Here is a 16987-nt window from a genome sequence, read left to right as displayed (position 1 = left end):
ATGAATGAAGGAACAGGCACATATCTGGGGTCCTGTGACACGAGAAAACAGCATCAGACCGTGACTTGAAGAAGGTTTCCTACAACTTTCTTCTCACCTCTCAAAGGTTAGTCCTGGAAAAAAAGACTCGAAGCAGCATGCCTGGATATTTATATTTCTAAACTTCTACAGAAACAAGATTAAATCTACTCTTGCATGAGAGAACCTCTAAGAATCCAATAGATAACAAGGGCAAAAATAAGCATATATTACTTCCATAACAAAAAATGTTTTAAAAAGTGTTTAAAGGTTGGAGATACACATTTACTCTAGCTCTTAAGGCAAAACCAGTACCAGAGAATGGAAGTTATAGGATCAATCTCGGCATGCTATAGGATACGGACAATATGTATGGATTTCAGCCAGCTATGTTTCAAGATTCCTAGAAAAATTCATAAAGCATTTACTATGCAAGTTTTAGATTGCATTAAACACATTTAAATTGCATTTAATACATTTCCATTTATCATACAAGCCTTAAATTTGCAAAAAAAAACAGTAATAATATTTAAGGCTTTGACATTCTTTTTTAGTTTTTTTTTAACATGCACCAACCATTTGGGTAATTTTTTTTCTTGTGCTCTCTCTCATCTGTCACCTTAATTATTCCTTCCTTCCTTCCATTTTGTGTGCTTTCAAGAAAATGGCTTACCACAATAGAGTAGACAACACTAGAGGTTGACGACTTAAAATTCATTCCTCTCCTTGACCCCTTCCTACTCCCTTGCCTAAGATTTCAAGCAGAAAAGAGGTGCCCATGAGCTCCATGAGGGCAGATCCCACCCCACCAGGAAGGATTCCTTACTGAACCAAGTCAGTCATGGTTATCTTACTCTCCAGACTAGGTCGTTGGAGTGGGCATTCAATCCAGTTTGAGCCAGTGAGGAGTAAGGGAAACTCTACTGAAATTTCCAGAAAAGGTTCTGGTCTCTGACAAAAGGCATGAACCGAGGAATGTAAAAGTCCTCTTTATTCTCTTCCTGACTTGACCATGATCATGGAAAAAAGTGATGCTTGGAGCTATGGCAATCACCTTGTGACTACAAGGCAAAAGCCCAAGGAAGGAAAGCCAATCTCCTGGGACAAAACATCTAAAAGCTAGAAAGAACTCTGGCCTCAATGACAAAACAGCTGCCACCAGCTGCTGCCACCAGCTGGGAATCACTGACCTCCAAACTTCTTGTGAGATATTTAAATCTCTTTTCATAAAACCACTGTTAGCTTAAGCCAACTGCAATTTACCTACTACCCAGAGAATTCACTACTGATACCGAGCCTGCTACAGAATAGCTGCTCAATAAAAATGTATTCTATGTAGGAAGGGATGGATCTGATGGTACAGATTTTGCCATTTGAAAAAATAAATTTATTAGACTATTTTGCTAAGTATGCATATTTTCTAAAATACTCACGTAGTCAATTCAATAGAGATTCTTCTCTAAGACCAATATCTGATTTAAGGTTTAAAATGGTTAAAAATGCTATTTTATATGTCAGTAGATGCTCAAATAAATAAATACAAATTAGTAATACTAATAATATTAATAAATGTCATCTCTCATTCATACATTCATTCATTCAGTACACGTTTAGTGGGAGGCTACTAGGCCAGATGCCTTAGACCCAGAGATGAAAAGACCTAATTCCTAGATTTAAAGATGTGACCGTAGAGTGGGATCTGTTAATTCCATTTTGCAATGCACAAAGTGTGTTTTAATAATAAATTTTAAAATTGACAATAACAGCAACGAGCATTTACTGAATGTTTCCTCTGTGCCAGTCTCCGTGCTAGCCCTTTGTCTGCATGGTCATTCCCACTCCTCATCATCCCCATTTTACAAGTGAGACAACTGGAGGTTAGGGTGGTTTTGTTACTTATTCATGGTCACACAGTGGAAAGCCAGAATGCGTATTTAATAAAAGTTAGCTACTGTTATTTTTAACACCAACTGACAAGCGTGGTGGCAGGTGTGGGAAGATTCAAGAGCCACAGTTGACTGCAAGCTCATAAGAAAATGGCACAAGGAGATTATCAGGAAAAAGGAAGCCATCTTAAGCTGTCTCTGCAGAGCTAGAGGCTCCTGATCCAGGAGTGACAGTTCAGGACACCATTCTGTATTTAAAGGAAACATAGGCAGGGTTATTTCTCCCTCCTGAGCTTTAACTTGTAAACCAAACTAGCAGTTGAGCATCTCCAAGGGATGTCCCTTTGGATGCCCCTTAGACCCTCCAACTGAACATGGAATTTGATCTCACACAAGGTACTCAATGTTTGTTGAGTGAATAAAAATTTAGTTGCTGTGGTTGTGTGTGGTAGTTTTAGGTTACAGCGGTTCGCATTCAGGGATTATGTCTGTCTCGTCTGTGCCTGGGGCTGGCCTCAGCTTCAGTGGCTGGTTGGTTTATGGCTTGGTTCCAGCCCTGACTCAGTCTGACCACTGGCTGGGGCAAATGTCTACATGAGAAGAGACCATGTGGCAGGAGGAGAAAAGAGCTCCCCTGAGCCCTGGGAGACTTGGTCTTAAGTCATAGGTGCTGCCGGTGAATCACTTCATCTCTGGGCTTTGGTTCCCTCATCCTAGTTCTTAACCTTTATTTGTACCAAGAACTTCCATGGCAGTCTGGTGAAGCCCATGATCCCTTCTCAGAATAAACTTGTTAAATGCCTAACATAAAATGCAACACCCACTAGGATGGCTACTATTTAAAAAACGCAGTATACCAAGCGTTGGTAAAAATACAGAAAACTTGGAACCCTTATGCATTGCTGGTGGGAATGTAAAATGGTGCAGCCACTGTGGAATACAGTTTGGCAGTTCTTCAAAAAGTTAAACAGAGAATTACCATATTTCTCAGCAATGTCATCCTTGGTATATATCCAAGAAAAATTGAAAGCAGAGGCTCAAATGGATACTCGCATGCCAATGATCATAGCAGCATTACTCATAGTAACCAAAAGGTAGAAACAACCCACGTCCATCAACAGACGAATGGATAAACAAAATGGGTATCTATATCTATATCTATATCTATATCTATATCTATATCTATATCTATATCTATATCTATAACTATATCTATATCTATAGATAGATATAATGGATATCTATCTATCTATCTATATAATGGAATACCATTGAGCCATAAAAATGTTCGGATACACGCTACAACACGGATGAACTTAAAAACATTATACTTAGTGAAAAAAGTCAGACACAAAAGCATGAAAATTATATCACTCCACTTATATGAGGTATCTAGAATAAGCAAGTTCATAGAGACAGGAAGTAAAAAAGAAGTCACTTGGGAAAGGGAGTCACTTCTTAATGGGTACTTTCTGATTGAGATGATGAAAAGTTCTGGACAGTGATGCTGGTTGCATAACAATGGGAATATACTCACTGAATTGTACACTTCAAAATGGTTTAAGGTGTTTAATCTTATATATACCTATTACCACAATAAACAAACGGATGAATAAATGTAACGGCTAAGAAAGAGGTCAAGTATTTGAACTACAGTTATCAAGATATTTTAAAAGCTGGAGATATAGTAACAAATGTACTTTTTTTTTTATCAGAAATATTTATTTATTTATATGGTGCACTTAATAGGGTACTATTGCTATTGACATTTCTTTTTCTTTTTTTTCCCAATATATGAAGTTTATTGTCAAATTGGTTTCCATACAACACCCAGTGCTCATCCCAAAAGGTGCTCCCCTCAATACCCATCACCCACCCTCCCCTCCCTCCCACCCCCCATCAACCCTCAGTTTGTTCTCAGTTTTTAAGAGTCTCTTATGCTTTGGCTCTCTCCCACTCTAACCTCCTTTTTTTTTTTCTTCCTTCCCCTCCCCCATGGGTTTCTGTTAAGTCTCTCAGGATCCACCTAAGAGTGAAAACATATGGTATTTGTCTTTCTGTGTATGGCTTATTTCACTTAGCATCACACTCTCCAGCTCCATCCACGTTGCTACAAAGGGCCATATTTCATTCTTTCTCATTGCCACGTAGTACTCCATTGTGTATATAAACCACAATTTCTTTATCCATTCATCAGTTGATGGACATTTAGGCTCTTTCCATAATTTGGCTATTGTTGAGAGTGCTGCTAGAAACATTGGGGTACAAGTGCCCCTATGCATCAGTACTCCTGTATCCCTTGGGTAAATTCCTAGCAGTGCTATTGCTGGGTCATAGGGTAGGTCTATTTTTAATTTTCTGAGGAACCTCCACACTGTTTTCCAGAGCGGCTGCACCAATTTGCATTCCCACCAACAGTGCAAGAGGGTTCCCATTTCTCCACATCCTCTCCAGCATCTATAGTCTCCTGATTTGTTCATTTTGGCCACTCTGACTGGCGTGAGGTGATAGCTGAGTGTGGTTTTGATTTGTATTTCCCTGATGAGGAGCGACGTTGAGCATCTTTTCATGTGCCTGTTGGCCATCCGGTTGTCTTCTTTGGAGAAGTGTCTATTCATGTTTTCTGCCCATTTCTTCACTGGGTTATTTGTTTTTCGGGTGTGGAGTTTGGTGAGCTCTTTATAGATTTTGGATACTAGCCCTTTGTCCGATAGGTCATTTGCAAATATCTTTTCCCATTCCGTTGGTTGCCTTTTAGTTTTGTTGGTTATTTCCTTTGCTGTGCAGAAGCTTTTTATCTTCATAAGGTCCCAGTAGTTCATTTTTGCTTTTAATTCCCTTGCCTTTGGGGATGTGTCGAGTAAGAAATTGCTACGGCTGAGGTCAGAGAGGTCTTTTCCTGCTTTCTCCTCTAGGGTTTTGATGGTTTCCTGTCTCACATTCAGGTCCTTTACCATACAAATGTACTTTAAAACAATTAAATAACAAGGACAAAAGGTGGGCCCACTAACTCATATATCTCAAAGTAGCAATTCATATCAACTGTATTTTGAATTATCTCTGACAACTATAATGTGTCATGAAAATATCTGTGGTCTCTGTTGGTGATACAGTAATGCTACTATTCCTGTGGTTTGTGGTTTTACAATCATAATAGAAGGAAATGCTCAACTGCAGTTAAGAGGTTAGTGAGAAAGCATGTCATTTTTTTCCCCATCCAAAGTAGGGACCCATTGAAGTCTATCCAAAGGCTCTGTGGTGGTCCATGCCCCACCTGCCCACCCATTAAACACCTGTCAACTACATGATCTCTAAACTCTCTCCTAGGTAAACTGGCATGATCTACGAGTAACTTCAGCTTCATCTACATGTCATAAATAAGTTAATATCTCTGACCAGATTTGTCCTTACCTGTAGCTGGGAACTGTGGTAAAATCTGCCTCTCAAGGGCTATGCGAGGGAAAGAGAGAGAAGGCAAGCAAAAGGTGCTTTCCAAAACTGTAAAGCCCTCTTATAAGTGCTAGGTGTTATCAGGGAAACCTAAGAGTCAATAGAGACATCTTCCCCCCGACCCCACCCCCTGCACACCATCCTCCAGTCTCAATATTCCTTCAGAATTTTGGTATGAGCTTTGTGAACTATGGGAACAAAACACTGAGCACTTTTGTTAAAGAGTACCATGCTCCATATTAAAAGATAGTGTTATGACCTATAATGTATGCCAATAGATTTGAAAATAGAGATGAACTAAGGAAAACACCAATTATCAAAATAGACTCAAGAAGAAATAGAAAGCCCAAACAGACTAGCGACTGTTAAAGAAATTGAATTTGTTGTGAAATATATCCTCTCTACAGAAGGCACCACCCCGGATGGCTTACGAGTACGTTCTACTAGCTCTTGAGGACTTCTTCTCTCATGGATCCTATATGAATTCCTTCCCAAAGACCCATGCGACCCTAAAGCACGACAGGTAGACCCTCTTGACTCTGCAGTATCATCGGCATCCAAAACCACGCCATCCTGGCACACTATAGATACTCAATGCACACCTGTTTAACAAATGGAATAGGTGATAAAACTGAGGCAAATCATGAAACAAAAAATAACATATTAGAACTAAACGATTTGGGTACAGAAACATAACTAGGTAAAATCAATGGCTTTCCTATTCCTCTGCATTTTGGAGACAAATTCAAGTTTGACTGGACTAGGGGAGTGGAGGAGCCTGCTTCCTTCAGTAGATGGGACAATCACACAGGACAGCCACAGGGAGACAGGCATCTGAGCACAGTATGGACAAATGGTACCTCTAGGAGAAGGGAACACTTCCCTGGCTACCCCAGCAATGAGTCTCAAACTTTTAAGGATTCTGCATCTTTCACTTGGCCTAACATAGCTTGTAATGTGGGGATTCTCAGGACATATTCATTCAGTCAATGGATCCCGTAGACTGGAACAAGTCCTGATGTCAGGCTGGGGAATTAAGAGCTAGAGATGGAAAGCAGCTTCTAGCAGCCTTTGCCAGGTCTGAGCCCTCTGGACGAGATTCCTCCAGTTTACGTTATGGTCCAACCTGACTTTAAAGGCCCCTGAGGCTCATTCTCCCTAGGTTTCTCAAAGCCAAACGCCCCACAGTGTACGTCACCCATCGTGCCTTTCTGAAGGCCCCTCCTGGCTCTGAACCCATGTCGTCAGATGCCTACATTCCTCTTGTTTCTCCCCCCAGACCCTTCCCCTGCATCAGCTCTTTGTACATCTGGCCATCAGCTTCCTCTTTGATGTTCTCACTCCTTGGCTGGCTGCAGCCTTATGATAACTTCTCCCTCCTCCTCCCTTCCCAGCCCCACCATCCTCCGAGCAGCCAAAATACACATGTTGCCCTCCTTTCATCTTCCCCTGTAAATCAGCCTATTCTGGATATATTGAAAGAAGGCTTTTCTGAGCTAGTGGTTCTAATTCTTGGCTTTTGAAAAATCTTATTCGGACTTGGCTTCCCATCCTGGCTATGCTGCATTCATTTCCCATCTGCAGCCCTAGGACGTTGGCTGTCCAACCCACCATGTTTGTCCAACCCGCTTTAAGGACTCAGAAATATCCACATCTCTGAAGTCTTTGAGTGTGCTTCTCCGGTGTAACTCAGCAACAGTTTTATCACAGGAACATGTCAGAGAAGACATGCTGTCCTCCACAAATGAAAGTGAAAAGCAAAGCAACTGGCTGTGAGGTGAACTGCGTCCCCCACAATTCACTAGTTGAAGTCTTAACCCTAGTACCTCAGAATGTCACTGTATTTGGAGATGGGATCTTTAAAGAGGTAATTAAAGTGAGGTCTTAGGCTGGGCTCTAATCTAATACGACTGGCATCCTTATAAGAAGAGGAAATTTGGGGGCACCTGGGTAGCTCAGTCAATTAAGCATCTGACTCTTGATTTTGGCTTATGATCTCACAGTTTGCAGAATCGAACCCCAAGTCAGGCTTGGCGCGAAGCGTGGAGGCTACTTGGGATTCTCTCCCCCTCTGCCCTTCTTCCCTGCTCGAGAGTGCCTGTTCTCTCTCTCTCTAAAATAAAAAATAAAAATGAAAAAAAAAAAAGAAGAGGAAATGTAGGTGTAGACAGGTACAGAGAGAAGAGCAGGTGAGGACACCCGGAAATGGCAGCTAGCTGCAAGCCTAGGAAGGAAGCCTTAGAAAAAACTGACACCTTGCCAACCTTGATCTTGGACTTCTAGCCTCCAGAAAGGTGAGAAAATAAATGTCTGTCATTTAAGCCACCCAGTGTATGGGACTTTGTTATGGCAGACCTAACAAACTAATACACAACTCAAGTCTCCATAATATTTCCTCTCCAGGATAAATGAAATGTTTATAGGCTGATCATTCAAGGCAACTCTTTGAAACAGCTCCTCTTGCTATTTTCAGTACCCAGTGGTCATTAAATATTTAAGTGTGAATTTTTTTAAGTAAAGATGATTATTGTTTATAATCATTTCAAAAGAATATAGAACATTCTTTTAATATTTTCAGTGGGGACATGAAGATATATAAAGCATGTTATCAAATATGCAAATGACTCTAAATTGCTACATTAAGAAGGAAAAAGATATGACTCAAAAATGAGGAACTGAAATGAAGAAGATAAAATTTAGCACAAAAAAAGCGAAGTATCCCACTTATGTTAAAAACACCTGCTATATGTCAGCTACTAAGCCAAGTGTACTAAAGGTCTAGTCCTAATAACTGACTACAAGCCCTCCGTGAATTAACCAAAAAAGCGAACACAATTAACCTGTAATCATTCTTTTCATTCATTCAGTTACCATTGCCAGAAGTGAAACTCAGGGATTCAACAAATTATATGTTGCCAGTCACTAAAAATTTCTCAGTTTCTCCCTTGTTTAAACTATGTGCTTGGAAAGGCTCCTAAGGCAGATTGTTCTTGGAAAGCAAATATTTAGCTTTTTTTTTTTTTTTTTTTTTTAAATAGGGAAGAAAGTCCTTATCTTCTAGTTCATTTCCTAATTCCACAGGCAACTCCATAGAATCTTGGAATGTGAGGGTTTGCCGAGGAGAGGTTTATTTAAGCTTCTACACCCAAGGCTTCCAACATCCCTGAAGCCTGAGGAGGCAAGTTGTTTCCTTCCTGGAATAATCTGGTGGCTACAAAACTTCATATGAAAGAAAAATCTGTGTCCTTGAAAGCACAAGTGTTTGGTTCTGCATCTCCTCTTCAAGGTCTTAATAACAAGTCTGGACTCATCCATAACAGCCTTCAGAGAGCCCTTCTGCATCTTCTATTTGTTCAAGCTAAACTTTCTCAAGTCTTTCAAATGTTTTCCACATGCCCTAGCTTCAGAAACCTTCACCAGCCCTGTGGCTCCTCTCTAAAAATGCCTCTTTGCTCATTTGTTAGTTCATTTACTCTTCTCTAGGTATCTCCCGAGTGCCTGTTGTGTTCCTGGCACGTTACTAATCACTGCCAATACAACATAGACAATGAAGCAGGCAATCGCTGTACAGGCTGTAAGTGCTGTGCTGAGACATATGGCATGCTGGGGGAATGCATTGTTGGGGTATTAAATGCCAACCTAAAAGACTGGGAATGCTTCCAGTGAGTCCTGAAAGATGAGTCCAATTCGGTTGGATAAAAGAGAAGAGGCAGGGTTGCAGAAAAGGGTTTGAGCAGAGGAAAAGGTAAATTGTATTCTCATATTCTACCTCTGCCGCTCAATGGTTACATGACTTTGAGCAAGCCATTTAGCCTCTGTAAGCTTCAGTGTCTTCATCTGTAAAATGGGAATAATAATACCATGCAGAATAAACTGGGAACTACCTAGTACAGTGCCTGACACATAGTAGATGACCCCCCCACCCAAAAAAAGATAGACCTCATTATCATTACTTTATTATCGTCAGTGAGGGAGACCTGGGACGTGATTGGCCAGAGGGGTAAGACTGTATGGCTTGCCTTTCCAAGAGGACAAGCCATCAAAGAGAAAAGAAGAGTGGCTATGTCAGTCACAGAGAGGGATGTTCCCCGCCGTGATCCCCATGCACGCACACTGCAGCTGCCAAACAGATGGGCAAGCTGAGGATAGAACATCCTGGAACTGAAGAAGGAAATGAGGGAGGGTGGGAAAGATTTAAGAGGGAGAGATAAAGGAGAGTTACGGAAGAAGAAGGGGATAAAGAATCTAAGAGAAGAGAAAGGAAGAAAGAAGGAGAGAGAGAGAATCTGTAGGAGAAAAAAAAAAAAAAATCATTGTTTTCCCCATTGGCTAGGAAAGCTTTTAACTTTGTAGCTTATTGGAAGTCACATACTATGCTTAAAAAAAAAAAAATTCTGGGGCGCCTGGGTGGCTCAGTCGGTTGAGCGTCCGACTTCAGCTCAGGTCATGATCTCACGGTCCGTGAGTTCAAGCCCCGCGTCGGGCTCTGTGCTGACAGCTCAGAGCCTGGAGCCCGTTTCAGATTCTGTGTCTCCCTCTCTCTCTGCCCCTCCCCTGTTCATGCTCTGTCTCTCTCTGTCTCAAAAATAAATAAACGTTAAAAAAAAAATTAAAAAAAAAATTCTTCCAATGTTAATTACAAGATAGGAATGAGGAATTCAGTTTATGCAGTTTATTAAACACGAGTGATAACAGAGACATTAGTTTATATATAAAACAGAGCAGAGGCATGAAGAGATGCATTTAAAGATCTTTTTTTAAACGTTTATTCATTTTTGGTAGAGAGAGACAGAGTGCGAGAGGAGGAGGGGCAGAGAGCGAGGGAGACACAGAATCTGAAGCAGGCTCTGGGCTCTGAGCTGTCAGCACGGAGCCTGACGTGGGGCTGGAACTCACGAACCGTGAGATCGTGACCTGAGCCGAAGTCGGCCGCTTAAGTCTGACTGAATCACCCAGGCGCCCCAAGCGAGGCATTTTATGCCTCTGGGCTGAGCAGCAGCCATGACAGCCCCTCCACTGAGTCCTTGATTCCAGCTGCAGTTGTAAAGCAGAGGATGCTGTGGAGGGCTGAAGAGGGGGGTGTGATTTTACTTCAAAGGATTTTATTTTTGAAAAGCCTTTGCTATAGTTAAAACAATTTGATTAGCTCTACGCATTAACCTTCAGTATAATTAGTTCTGATGACAAAGACACACACCAGCCGCTTGATGGTTCAGATGTGTGCTAATCACTCTGCTGTAAGAGGCTGGCTCCCAATGCAGTCTGGGGGCCCACCTTTGCCAACTCCCCACCCCGGGGTAGAAAATCGCCAGCAGCTTATTTTCAAAGCTTCAGAAGGGTGGGCCCAGCCCACAGTTTATTCTCTCCAACTGCAGTTTCTTAGCAGAGGTTACTCATCCTGCAATGTTTCTGGCTCATGCCCCACAGCATCTCCTCCTTAAGATCTTTGCCTCCTGCCCATCCCCCCACCCCACCCCACCTTCTAGATTTCTGTTCTACAGTGGTTCTCAAATGGAGATCTCCAGAAATGCGCCCAACTCAGACCTACTGAATCAAATACTCTGGGCTCAGGGACCAGTAGTCTGTGTTCTAACAAGCCTTTCAGGAGCTTCTGATGTGCAATGAAGTTTGAGAACCACTGTTCTGCTGCCTGATCCCAGTGCCCCCTTACCCCCTTGCCTGATCCTACTGCCTGATCTCACTGCCCCCAGCCCCCCACCCCCTACCTGATCTCACTGCCCCCATCCCCCACCCCCTGCCTGATCTCACTGCCCCCATCCCCCACCCCCTGCCTGATCTCATTGCCTCACCCGACCCCCTTGCCTGCTCCTATTGCCCCCAACACCCCTGCCTGATCCTACCTCCCCACCTTTGCTCCCAGCTCAATCCTACTGTCCCCTCTACCTCTCTGCCTGACCCTACTACTCTATCCCACCCCTCTGCCTAATACTGCTGTTTCATCCCCTCTCCCACCCCCCCACTTGATTCTACTGCCCCACCTCTTCTGTCTCCAAACTTCTGCCCCCTCAGTCTCCAGAATATGGCTCCGCCTTGGCTCTCCCACCTGGAGAAAGTGGAAGAAAGCCAAGGATCGAAGTGGGCGTTTCACCACAAGAGCCAGAGAAGGAGCGTCTGGGAGGCCCAGAATCAGTGATGTCACCACACCTTAGATGAGACATGAAGATCACGGACTTCAACCACCTCCCTTTGTAGATGAACAGACTGCAGGACAGGGCGACTTGCCCAGTGTCACTTGCTAAGTAGAAGTGGAACCAAGACCAGAAGCATCCAAACGGGGATGAAATCAGCCATCTGTGCATCTCATCCTCTCAGTCGTTCAACAAGCACTGAGCTTTCCCGAGGACAGGACGGACCAGTGCAGGCCTTGAGGTCCGCAGACCTCGGGGTAACTGACAGAAGCAGCAGCACCTCCAAATGCAGATGGGCATTTCATGGCCTGCTCAAAAACTCCTGGTCAGCGAGCAAGCTCGAGGGTGAGGTGCCCTCTTCTTTGTTCAAACACATATCTTCCCCTGAGCCGCGCATCTTCTCCCTAAGAGGGGTGGCAGTGGGCACCTTTTCTTTCTGGGTTTGCAGAAGCCTTGACAAGTTTGCCAAATCGCTTAACTTCTCTGAGCCTGGGCTTCCTCTTCTGCAAATGAGATAAGCCAGTAACCACCTTGCAGTGTTTTATCTCTTTTCTCTCGGATTAAATGAGCTAGCAGGTCCCAACTCACAGCAGGGGCTCAGTAAATGAGAGTAGCCTCCAGAGGTGCTGTGAGACGTGAGAAACAGTCTTTATCTTCAAAGGTTTGTAGTCTAGCGGTAAAAACAAGTACAAAAATAACTAGAATAGGAATCCATCTTGAGTGGGTGCCACTATTACCCCCGGAAATACAAGGCAGATGGGGTTGACACCTTGGGAGAGGACCTGCGGTGTCTGTGGCCGAGGCCAAGAGGGTCCCACCTGGTTGGGAGAGGGAAGAGCTGGCCCTGGATGATGCACAGGCCTCCGCTAAGGGAAGATATTCCAGGTAGAAGAAAGAGAGTGTACAAAGCCCCTGAAAGCACAGGGAATGAGACACAAGTTCAAATCGTGATAAGGTGGCTTCAGGGCATGTAGGATTTGTGGCCTCAATGGGTCTGTCACTTGAGGAGCCAAAAGCTCTGATGGCCTCTGGCATGTGCTTTTCCTCCCTCACTGAGAGTGCCAACACTTGTCAATTAGGAGGATTGTTTTAGGATGTGGAAATTCATTTACTGGCAGCCAACACTTGAAAATGTGAATAATTATCAACGTAGGCAAAAACTGCCATTGGCAACAGAGAGTAGGACATTCTTACACTTAATTCTCTTGGCCAGCCAATTCCTTCGGTCATGCGGCTAATTTAGGAGGTTTCGGGTCCTTATATGAAACACATTGCATTTTTACTAATATTTTGATGTCAGATTTAATTGGAAATGTGTGCAAAGATGGAAGTAAGTCCCTTATAAGTACTGTGACTGCCAAGGAACAGAACTTGGGGCTGTATGCTATGAGTTCTTAGACTGTCTTCATTAGCTTTATTTTTAACTGGTAAGTTAACTGTTGTTAAATTTCACTGAATTCTGTAGCCTGTACCCCTGAACACCTCTGACCCCTGGAATTTTCCCTAGCAGAGCGTGTGCGTGTGTGTGCACGTGTGTGCGTTCGCTGGGGGAGTGGTGGTTCAGCTCCCACCACCTGTTAACCGTACTATGGGGCTAGCCTCCTTTAGAGGCTCTGCCTCCCACTTGTCTCTTAAAACATAAACGTGAATTCCGTGTGTACTACTGATGTGAAGGGGAATCTATCACAAGGAAAGGAAAAGGTTTCGAGGTTACTTAGCAGAAATAAAATGGGCTACATTGGTAAACTGAGAGAAGAATGCACGTGTCAACAAGACCTTGTAAAAGACAAAAGAGGGAGAGCCAGCTGGCAGAAGTGTAGACAGTTTGTGTACTCTTGCTCTAGGAGTAAGGAGAGTCAAGAGTACAGTGGGTTAAGGTTTCCAAAAAGGCTGATATGAATCCAGTGGTTGTCCTGGCAACAGGTCCACCCCCCTCCCCCAAGTAATAAAGAGAAAAAATGTGCACATGCAAGACAGAGGTAGTTCGGGTGGAGGCAACATGACCTCTGGTTAGCCCCTCCTTGAAGGGGGCCTAAGGAGGAGGTGGGGAGTTTGGGAGGGGATGTGGGCCACTGATAAAGGAGGAGTACAGAGGGGAAGATTCTGGAGGCTTCCGCCGGCTTATTCTCTGGGTACGGCCCATCCTGCAGCTCCAATTCCACCTGCTGGCATTGTTGCCTGGAGGGGACTTGGGGCTAGAGAATGCGTTCTGTCATTTTCTGGTGGCCTCGGCAAGTATAGGCTCTCCCTGCCCTTTGCCACAGCCCACGAGGACTGAGACTGTCCAGATGGCACAGTGAGCGGACAGGGAGTCAGCAGTGATCACCATTGTTGCCTGGTTAAAGTCTCCCAGGCACTCCCACCCCTGCCCTAAGTGATTTGGTTCCCTCCCCCAGGCTGTCTCCAGCTCAGACCACCCACCTCACAAGCATGGCGGTCTCCAGTGCCTGACCAGGTCCCACCTCCACGCTCCAGCCTCACTCCTCCCCCCTGCCCGCTCAGATCCTCAGGGAGGATCTCCACCTTCACTAGGAATGCAGCCCTGAACCAGCTGTTTGCAAAGTGTGGTCTGGGGACCCGTAAGGGTCCCTGAGAGCACTTCAAAGGGTCCATGAGGTCAGAACTATATCCATAATAGCACTAATGTTTGCCTTTTATATTCTTATTCTCTCACGATTATATAGAGTGCAAAAAGTTTACTGATGTGGTTTTAGGTTCTGCAACTAAGCTTTAAGAAACCATCATTTGTCAAGTTTTGGTGTCATATCAAAGAAGAATATCCACGATTATCTGAAAAGGCTATTAGAATGCTTTTCCTAACATGGACAAAACTAGAAGGTATTGTGCTGAGTGAAATAAGTCAGTCGGAGAAAGACAGGTATCATGTTTTCACTCATGTGTGGATCTTGAGAAACTTAACAGAAGACCAGGGGGAAAGGGAAGGGGGAAAAATAGGGAGGCAAACCATAAGAGACTCTTGAATACAGAGAACAATCTGAGGGTTGGTGGGGGAACGGAAGAGAGGGGAAAATGGGTGATGGGCACTGAGAAGGGATGGTTGGGATGAGCACTGAGTGTTGTATGTAGGCGATGAACCATGGGAGTCTACCCTAGAAACCAAGAGCACACTTTATACACTGTATGTTAGCCAATTTGACAATAAATTATATTTAAAAAAAAAAAAAGAATGCTTTTCCTTTGTCAGACTACATATCTGTGTGAGGCCATATTTTCTTCATGTAGTCCAACCAAAACAACATTTCATGACAGACTAGATGAGGTGAGAATCCAGCTGCCTTTGATTAAGCCAGACATTAGGGTTGCTTGGGTGGCTCAGTCAGTTAAGCATCCAACTTCGGCCCAGGTCATGATCTCACTGCTCGTGGGTTCAAGCCCCACATTGGGCTCTGTGCTGACAGCTCAGAGCCTGGACCCTGCTTCAGATTCTGTGTCTCCCTCTCTCTCTGCCCCTCCCCTGCTCATGCTTTTTCTCTCTCTCTCAAAAATAAATAAACATTAAATTTTTTTTAAAAAGCCAGACATTAAGTTGGTTTATAAAAATGTAGAACAGTGCTGTTCTTCTCACTATTTTTTTTAATTTAGAAAATGTCATTTTTTTATACTAGTATTTTATGTTATGGCTTATGTTGGGGGTTTATTTTTTTTTAATTAATGAATTAACTAAGTAAAATATTTTTTAAGTGTTTATTTTTAAGTGTTTATTACATGTCTGTCTGCCCCACTACTTCCTAATGGCAGTTGTTCTTTCTAAAGCCCCCACATCTGCCAAGCAGCAGAAACTCCAGATGGATGAATGAAGTACGGGAGGAGCCTACGTGGACACACATCACCACTGATTACCACCTGAGCAGCCTGGAAACATGCACAGGAGGAACAGATAAATACTGCATTATTTTTTTTTTTAATTGGCTCAAGCTGTTACTGGAACCCTGACTTGAATTTAGACATAAAGTATAAACTTCTCTTTAAAAAAATCAGAAAGCCCAAATGAAGAATTTACCCTAAGAAACAATTCTGTTTCTCTGTTAAACTTGCACGGACCACCCTTGCAAGTAAGCAGCTAGTGAAATACAGCATGTAGTGCATACCATAACTACAGCCAAAATGATTTGCCACAGAAGTGAAATGTGCCTGGGCAATGTTTAGAACATAAAAAACAAAAAGTCGAGAAAAGCAAACGCCCATAAAATGTCAGACACCATATGGGGCGCCTGGGTGGCTCAGTCGGATAAGCGACCGACTTCGGCTCAGGTCATGATCTCACCATTTGTGGGTTTGAGCCCCGCGTCGGGTTCTGTGCTGACAGCTCAGGGCCTGGAGCCTGTTTCGGATTCTTTGTCTCCCTCTCTGCCCCTCCCTTGCTCATGCTCTCTCTCTCTCCCAAAAATAAATAAATAAAATTTAAAAAAAATTTTTTTTAAATGTCAGACATCATATTTTAAGAATGAAGAGAAGGTCACATGACCAGGGCAAGGACTACAACGAATGTGGCTTCTGTATCTTCGTTCCCTGTCAAAGGAGACCAAAAGCAGGTAACACACGAGGACCCAGGCCAAAGTTGTGGTGTTTGCCCTTCCGGCTTCATGACTCTCACTGAACCACGTTCACGAATCAAGCAGCCCTCTGGAGCGTCCGGGAGTAGCCACTGGCCACTCTCTGGGGTGGGGACATGTGCCATGCTCCATCCTCCTGCGTGTCCCTGGCGCATTCTCCAAATGGCAAAATGAGAAACAGGAGGCAAAACTGGATGTGGGGTTGATGCCTTTGGCAAAACAGGACGCCGTCTCTTGTGTCAGAAGACAAGGGGTTTCTACGTCAGAGCCTGAACTTGGGGTGAAGGAGAGGACAGTGAGTGCTGACAACTAGGGAAGACCCAGTGTGTGTGTGGCTGGGGAGGGGGAGGAGGCATTTAGGGCTGAGAGGAAGATGCTTTTCCAGCTAAGTGTGTGGTGGCTCATACTGAAAGCCCCGTCAGAAACCTAACTGCTGGTGATCTAGGGGTCAGGCATTTTCCACTCTCTCTCTCTCTCTCTCTTCCTCCGTGTGTGTGTGTGTGAGTGTGTGTATAGCTATAGATATATGGATATATGGATATCTAGATACAGATATCTATATAGATAGACAGATGGACAGGTATATTTGTCATCTTGAAATTGTTTTTAAAAAGCCCTTCAGTGTAGTAAACATCCTCCAGTCCTTGCCATTTTTGCAAAAGTCTTACGTTTAAGTCACTATGGAGATGGAGATTCTCAGAAGACTAAAGACATGGAAGGCCCAGAATCAGGGGGCCATCATTCAGTTAACATGAGTGAGGATTCCAACCTCTCAAAACAAAGTTTTTTTGGGTTCCCCCTGGTCTCTGATTATAATTTTGAATGCTGAGGCTACCAGTCAATAGGGTAGTTCTCTCAATGGACTTCGTAGGGAGTCCGATTCTGTCAGCTGGCCCACAAGCTATAAAAC

General features: G+C 43.6%; 1 protein-coding gene across 3 annotated transcripts in view; it reads right to left on the bottom strand.

Moving 5' to 3' along the window:
* The window catches only part of MATN2 (matrilin 2), a 136091-nt gene that overhangs the window by 103691 nt on the left and 15413 nt on the right, over positions 1 to 16987 (bottom strand). The window lies entirely within an intron of this gene.

Source organism: Panthera pardus, unplaced genomic scaffold, assembly GCF_024362965.1.
Source record: "Panthera pardus isolate Hobbes unplaced genomic scaffold, ASM2436296v1 HiC_scaffold_7, whole genome shotgun sequence".
Lineage (NCBI taxonomy): Eukaryota > Metazoa > Chordata > Mammalia > Carnivora > Felidae > Panthera > Panthera pardus.
This window is presented reverse-complemented; position numbering and strand designations above follow the sequence as displayed.